Here is an 8404-nt window from a genome sequence, read left to right on the forward strand (position 1 = left end):
CAGGGACCCCCCAGGGGTCCTTAATATATACGTAGCATCAACATCTGTTTTAAGCACCTCCGTTAGGCCTCTAACATTTGAAATATAACCAAACTCCATGCTCCTCGTCTGAGTCGTCTCAATGTGATGTGTTGTGAGCTTGTAGATCGGCTATTTTCAGAAGAATTTGAATGTTTTTGAAACATTTTACAACACAAACATAGTATGGGGGTCCCTGGGACAAAATATTTTCAGATGGGGCTAATACATATTAATTTGGGGGTCCTTGACATGGAAAAGTATGAGAACCATTGCATTGATTATAGTGATAACACATGATTCTCTTGTTCTCAGCCACTTTCTCAGTAAGAAGAATCTCCTGCAGTTTCTTCCTCCTTGGACATGACACACTCACTGTAACTCAGCTGTAGATGCGAAACTGCATTTTGTTGTCTCAGTAGTGCTTGTACTCTGTGCAGTGACAATAAAGTTGAAACTAAATCTAATCTAAACATCACTCATAAAAACAACTGCTTAATTTAAGCCAAGTAGGACATTTATCAATAGTAGGCTACAGATTACAGAATATGCAAGGCAAATAATGGCATTCAATAAAACATTTTATTCACAATTTAAGTGCAAGCTCTTGAAGTCATCTCTTTTAAGAGCTTGAATCCTCTTCACGAGGCTACTACTGCACAAAGATTAGTACATTTTTCGTTTTGGTGAAGCACATTAAAATAGTAGATATGTAGAGATATACAGTATGTATGTATAGAGAGTTCACAATATAGTAGTATAATATAGCATATAGTAAAGTATAATATTAGTTTAGATTAATATAGCTGTTTTTCCCCCTTTTGTAAAGGCTAGTGTGACTAATCATGCCGTGACAGATCCTACACTATCTGCAATGTTGAATCCTCTGCCAACCAGTACAGTACACAGTCTCCAGGAAAATCTGATGGACGCTGATCAAACTGCTGGGCTTTTGAGCAGTAGGCACGGCTCTGTTGGTGGCCAGCGTCATGCTGCCTTGCCTGGAGTGACTCTTCTTGTAGCGAGGGTCCTGCTGCTACACGCTGTGTTGGGAGCTGCCTGGAGTGCAGATGGTCTTAATTAGACTCCTTGGAGGTGTTTCAGGTTATTACTTGCAGATGGGTCAAAAACACCTGAGAATAAAATAAACAGGGAATATTACTGTGATAGTACAGACCGGTAGGATATCATTTAACTTTTAGATCATTTTCTTCTGCTTAAATAAGAGAACACTGCATGCTTCAATCAAATAATACATAAAGCATTGTCATTATCTAGTTAAAATGCTGTGGTTTCACTGACCCTGGTTCTAATGAATTAGAACAATATGCTCAATTTAAAATACACAACTCACGTTACCACGCTTTGACTCAGTCGCTGAAGTGGGCCACAAGCACCTAGAGTAAGGTTCTACTGTGTCTTTCCTCTGGACTCTTGCAGCGCAGCACCTACACGGGACCAGACCTCACACAGTCCAGACTTGCAGTCACAGTGTGCGTCAAGCACCGCCCCAGTGTGCTGTGCTCTGGGGCCATGATCCAGGGAGAGGTTGGCTTCTCCCTCGGTTGCTGAGTGCAGCACCTGAGAATAGAGTAAACAGTGATATTACTGTGATAGAACAGACCGCTAGGGTATTATTGTCTTCAGCTTACATAGGACAACACTGCATGCGTGCAACAAAAAAATCAAATAATATCTAAAGCAGAGGTCTTCAACAGGGGGTCCGGGACCCCTAGGGGGTCCTCAGAGTTACTACAGGGGGTCCGCCAAATCTTTGTGTGATTTTTACATAAACCACTTCAACCAAGTATCCCTATTCTGAGAGGAACTTTAGCCAAAGGCGTTGTGCGTTTGTAGATCTGCTATCTTCGGCAAAGTGGTTTAGTATAGCGGGGAAAAAGAGCAGGCTAAGTACAGAGTGAAAGGTCAGGTATAAGTGTTGTTTAAGTGCATGATTAAATGTTTGGAAATACACATTAACATGAATCCAACATGATAGTGCTGTGGAACAAGTCTATGAAGCTGCCTATGAAATCTATGAAAAAAGAAATATTCTATACAATATGGGTCCCTGCTTTATCTCGCTCTCAGCCAAGGGGTCCTTGGCCTGAAAACGTTGAAGACCCCTGATCGTAATTGTAATTATATCTAGTTAGAATGCTGTGGTGTTACCGACCCTGGTTGTGGTACATTCTGACCCAGTCTTGTAAGACCCTGCTTGTAAGACCAGCCACTGACTGTATGAAAAGTGCTGGGTAACCAGGCTAGTACTTTTTACTTGTGTTTTTCCCCCTATGAAACTCTCAAAGAACAAAGCTTGACTATCTGCATGCCAGCCACAATGGACAGACTCGACTTTCATGAATTATTTTGGGTCATTAATAAGGCCCATATTTGGGCTTTGTTTACGTCTGACTTCTTTTGGGCACACAGTAGCTTAGTCCAGCGTTAGAGTTCTCTCTAAGTTAGAGAGAACTCACTAACGCCAGGGCTAAAAAAGCTTAGCCTTGGATCAAGACTATATATTAGTTGTATTTGATCAAGTCTGACTCAGATAAAATAAATCTACGATAGTCTTGATCCAAGGCTAACAGTAGCCACGCTAACACACAGACTTGCACAGCACTTCTACAGTTCACCAACATTACCTGTCAAACGATAAAACAAAATAATAAAAACAAACTTACTTACCCTTGCACAAATAAGATTGAGCCTCAAGGCTGTTGTAGGCCATCAACTGGTCCATAGTGTAGTAGGCACTGCGTGTAAACACTAAATAATAATCATACAATATCCGGATAATGTATGGCCCGGCGGATAAAGATCCTTATTGACACTAAACTCACTCCTAACAAGCTTATACGGATCGATACCGATAAATGTAATCTTCTCCTCGTATTGTTTCCTCTTAATCTGCGTAAAATGTTCTAGCAGTGACTAGCTAAAGTAGCTGCTATGTGTTTGTTTACAGTGTTACACTTAGCCGGAACTAACACGGTGCTGCTGGACCGAACCGGACCTCACCAAGATGGCGCGTAGGGAGGGGGTGGAGTCTCGGCTCCGCCCCCTCCCTATCCGTAACTTTGTATAATAATGCATATGAATGATCGATAATTAAAAAACAGGTAATTTTCCGTTTTCCATTCATGTAGATGAAAGGCTAAAATTGAAAATCAAGCCAATTTTCGATTTTTTATTTTTGATTTCACATTGAATAATAGACTGAACGCAAGATACGGGCTTGTAAAGTAATACTTGATATCTTGGCAAAAATTGTGTTTAACAAAAAAATTAAATTAAAAAACGGGTCAATTTCCGTTTTCCATTCATGAGATGAAGCCAATTTCTTATTTTCGATTTTGGGACTTAAGAACGGATATAAACTGAACGGACAATTTCCGATTTTCGATTTTGGGATTTGAGAACGGATATCAAATGAACGCTACGTACACGGATTAGCAGGCCCAGCTTTCACATAAAAACTACTTCCTTGGGTCAAACTGATCAGAGTATTTTGCCTGACTGAATAAGATGGTCGTTCATTTAGCTCTACCTGAGTGTGTAGTAGGCTATAGATCACAATCACATACTGTTTACATGCAGAACAGCAGAAAGTGGACAAGCACAACATGCATGCTGATTGATCAATATACTGTTGTCCACTAGATGGCACCTTCTTACCAGCTCATTCATTTCACTCTAGCGCATCGCCTTCGCCTCCACAACAACTAAATGCAATGCAATATACATTTTGTGTGCTGTTTTGTGGGGATGATCTATCAGTGGTGTAAAGTAACTAAGTACATTTAATACTCAAGTGCTGTAGGCCTACTTAAGTACAATGTTGTGGTATTTTTTACTTTACTGGAGTATTTCCAATTTTCAATACTTTTACTCCACTAGAGGCAAATAGGCCTACTTTACTTTTACTCCACTACAATTATTTGAAAACTTTAGTTACTAGTTACTTTGCAGATTTTGATTATTATTACAAAACATACATTACCCACTTTAGCGCTATATACATTTCGGCCATTTGAAAATAGCCAATCTACAACCTCACAATGCCTGTATATCTGCTATTTTCAAAATATGTTTTATACATAATGATAACTTGTGAAACGGGACATTCTGCATAATGAGTACTTTTACTTTTGGTATTTTAAGTATATTTTGATGCCAATACTTTTGTACTTTTACTCAAGTAAAATTTCGATTACCGGACTTGTACTTAGTATTTCTACATTGCAGCATTGATACTTTGACTTAAGTAAGAAATGTGAGTACTTTTTTCACCACTGGGATTTATAGGCCTACAGTGTATCTGTTCTATGGCATAATGGCTGAAGTGGCTTTAATTTCCCTGAATTTGCCATTCCTTTCATGGTCTGTTTATGGCTGCAGCCAAACAATTAGGTTTACTTTGAAGGCCAAACAAACTACCAAAATGCAAACTCAAATGTAGAAGCACTATGCTTCACTGCTGTTTTTAACAAAACGTAGGCTACTTTTATGGTGGCTTCTATGTTTTGTTTTGTGTTTTTCCCCCCAGAAGGGACAACATGGTTTGATGGATATCACCCAAGGCTTTGTTTGCAGGTCCCATGTGTGTTTGGACCTTCTGTTTCCATGTGTCTTAAAATCATGAATGGTAAAGATGGTAAAGAAAAGAAACCCCATAGAAAAATATGTTCAAGACATTATGGACACAGCAGGTTTAAAGCAGATAATCTACAAGATAGGCTACACAGGTTACAGAACAATGGGATGACTGTACAAGTTGAGAAACATTTTAGATTTCAACAACACTAATAAACGTAAAATAATATGTATTTTCATTAGATAGGAGAGCAAACTTGATTGTCAGATTGTTCTGCATATTGTATTATCACAAATTAAACAAAGTGGTATAATGGCATGGAAATTAGGTTATAGCCTATGTCAAGGTATTTGAAGCCTGACATCATTTCACCTCCCTTAGAGCCATGCTGACACAGATCAGTTTAATGAGGCTGGGAAATGCAAGCTCAGCTTCTGACTGTCAGCCAGTACAATCACGAACAGGATTGCCAAGCCATCAGTGTCAATCTGCTTTTTAAAATATCCGTTGTGAAATCAGGGCTCTTCAGTTCAAACATGGTGAATGGTAAATGGTGCATTTATATAGTGCTTTTTACGCCCCCCCCTCCCTCCCAATTTGGTCCTTCCTTCTGTCAATTTCCCTGGTTCTATAGTCCAGTGTTGCTGCTGAAGAGAGAGAGAGAGAAAGAAAGAAAGAAAGAGAGAGAGAGCTGCAATCATGAATCAATCAAAATACACTTGTAGCCTAAGCCTACTTTAGTCCATTCCCCATTGTTGCTGCTGAAGAGAGAGAGAGAGAGAGAGAGAGAGAGAGAGAGAGAGAGAGAGAGAGAGAGAGAGAGAGAGAGAGAGAGAGAGAGAGAGAGAGAGATGCTTCACTAACTGGCCTGCAGAAAGGTAACTTTGTTCAAATCTGTCAAATATGTATACTGTACACGATTCACAATGATAATTAATGGTAGATGACCTCCCAGAGAGTCATTATATTGAAAACCTCATTACAAAGGCATTAGGCTACTCCTCACAAGCTTTGGCAAAACAAAAAAACTGTACTTACTATTGAACAATTAATGTAATTTAAAAGGGAACAGAACCATTGCAAACAATTATCAAATGTCATATTTGTGCAAACAGATGAATCCGTGTGTAAACAACATTGGCCTACCTGACAACCTGCAAAAGTCTACTCAGACTGGCACAATGTCCAGCAGTAGGGGTAGTATGTGTGATGGAGAGAGATGGTGAAAGACTAGCCTTAGATCAAAATGTATTTTATCGATTTTGACATTTGTGTCTAAATCGATAAAATATTGATCTAAGGCTAGTGAAAGACATGGATATGGTATAGACCTACAGTATATGCAGTGGTGGAAAAAGTACTCAAATTGTTTACTTAAGTAAAAGTATCAATACTATTGATACAGAAAGTTAAAAGTCCTGTAATCAAAATTTACTTGAGTAAAAGTACAAAAGTATTGGCATTTAATACTTAAAGTACCAAAAGAAAAGTATAGATATGCAGAATGTCCCGTCTAAAATGTGTAAAAGACTTTTGAAAATAGCAGATCTACAAGCTCACAATGCATCCCATTGCAAGGTGTTGTGAGCTTGTAGATCAGCTATTTTCAAATATCCAAAGTTTAATCAAAATCTACAAAGTAACCGAAGTTTTCAAATAACAGTAGTGAAGTAGGAATATTTGCCTCTGAGCTGTAGTGGAGAAGAAGTACAAGTACAGAAAAATGGAAACGCTCCCCTGTTTTTGATTGATTGAATGTAAATTCAAATGTGTACTTAAATTAGGTACAGTATTTGAGTTCATACTTCGTTACTTTCCACCACCACTGAGTATGTGTAATGTAATGTGTATTTGCTCATGCATGTTTTATGTAAATTGATAGCCTGTATCAACATTGTCACTTATGGTTTGTGTTTTCCCTTGATGTTTTATTTATTTATTAACAAGGTGTTGGCACCTCTCATTACAAGTGGGCCTAGTATAGGCCTATGTTACATAATGTATTCTACCTTATGCGGCCAAGCCGGCCATAATATAAACATACATAGCCTACTATATAAGCTAGCTATTTACCAGTAAGACTCCCTAATCGGGAGATAAGCGACCGTAGGTCACATACGGCATTTTATGTGTGCTGCAGTGGCAGGGGGTCCTCCACTGGGGGCTTTTGCATCCGTTCTGGAGCACCAGGAGTGGGTGGTCCCCGGGAATGCCCCGTGAGCAGCCCCGTTGGGGTGGTCATTTGGTAATTTGTCCACATGTGCTCATTTTTTACACTTGGGGGTCCCCGAGGCAGCTGGGGGTCCCTGGAGCTCCGGGGGTCCTTGGAGGGTGTAGTTTGGCAGGTAAGGAGTGTGTGTGCAAAATGTGGCATGGATCGGGGCAATGGGTGCGGAGATATATGAGCAGGGCAAAAGTGTGACGTGTGTGACGGAGTGACGGAGTGACGGACGGACACCTGGAGCAGCTTTCTGTAGTAAGTGCGACCTATGGTCGCAATAAGTGCAGGTAGAAATGAACCTAGGACCCTTCTTTTCTCATTGCAGCCTGGCTATCCTATTTCTTCTAGACTAGTCCATGAGGAATGATTACAAAAGGAACAAAGGAACAAACCTTATTACTCCTTTTGTAATCTAAAAACTTTATTAAAATGATTACAAAGGAAACAAAAGTCGACAGCCTGGCCAGCAGGGACCATGGGAGATGTTCTGTTCTGCGCTGTTGTCCATTGTACATGTCCATTTAATGTCACCTTTTGGCACAAAGCAGTAAGGAGCATAATTGTCCTACCTTTTCAAGCAGTAGGGGTGGTGAGCAGTGGTGGAAAGTATCATGGCCTATACTCAAGTACTGTACTTAAGTACAATTTTGAGGTATTTTTTTTACTTTCTTCAGTATTTTCAATATTTTTTTTTACTTCTAACCCACTACATCTCAGAGGAAAATATTATATGTAAACTATTATGTAACTAGTTACTTGTTACTTTGTAGATTTTGATTATTATTACAATAACCACTTCAGCCCTATTTATATTTTGACCATTTGAAATAGCAGATCTACATCGTCATAATGGGTGGCCATGCGAAAAATGGTGAGCTTGTAGATCTGCTATCATTCAAATGATTGTTTATACATTTTGAACTTGTGAAATGGGACATTCTGCACAATGAGTAGGCCACCTTTACTTTTGGTTTTACTAATTTTAATACCGAAACTTTTGCACTTTTACTCAAGTAAATTCTGAATTCCGGACTTTTACTATTCGAGTATTTCTACATTGCAGTATTGAGACTTTTACTTAAGTAAATAATGTGAGTATACTTTTTCCACCACTGATTTCAAACACTCAGGGGTGGTGAGTGGACCCGCAGCAGCCGGCAGGGGGCGACAGCATGACCGTGACAGCAGCAGAGAGCAGAGCAGAGAGACGGAGGCGCGCATCCTTGATGAGAGCTGTTAAACACAGCTTGGTGCACAGCTTCTGTCTCTCTGTCCGTGGATATATTATGGATATATATGACACCTAATTAGAGCCTCGTTAAAGTGTTGACGGATTTACTTCAGTACGACTGGGCTTGTGCGACTGACAGAGGATGTCACTGTGACATGTTTTTCCTTCTTCTTTTAAGTCAGGAGGTTCCTGAATGTTCTTCTCTCGTCTTACTTTAAGCGGTCTCAGTGGAACGTAGGTAGGTCACATTATACAGCGTTACATTGGTGTCACAAGTGGGATCGCTGGACCGTATACCCGGGCTTCTACTGGCTTCCAGTCTGGGTTCGAAATG

The 8404-nt window shown here is 39.7% G+C and overlaps 1 long non-coding RNA gene across 1 annotated transcript; it reads right to left on the bottom strand.

The window, feature by feature from the left end:
* Positions 1 to 513: 513 nt before the first annotated feature.
* On the bottom strand, positions 514 to 2974 carry LOC311050846. Its single transcript, XR_014601325.1, has 3 exons — positions 2710 to 2974; positions 1373 to 1599; positions 514 to 1151 (listed from the first exon to the last, which is right to left on the bottom strand). It is a non-coding gene; the product is annotated as an uncharacterized lncRNA (long non-coding RNA).
* Between the last annotated feature and the right edge of the window lie 5430 nt (positions 2975 to 8404).

The sequence above is a fragment of the Gymnoscopelus microlampas genome (assembly GCF_963454915.1).
Source record: "Gymnoscopelus microlampas genome assembly, chromosome: 8".
Taxonomy (NCBI): Eukaryota; Metazoa; Chordata; class Actinopteri; order Myctophiformes; family Myctophidae; genus Gymnoscopelus; species Gymnoscopelus microlampas.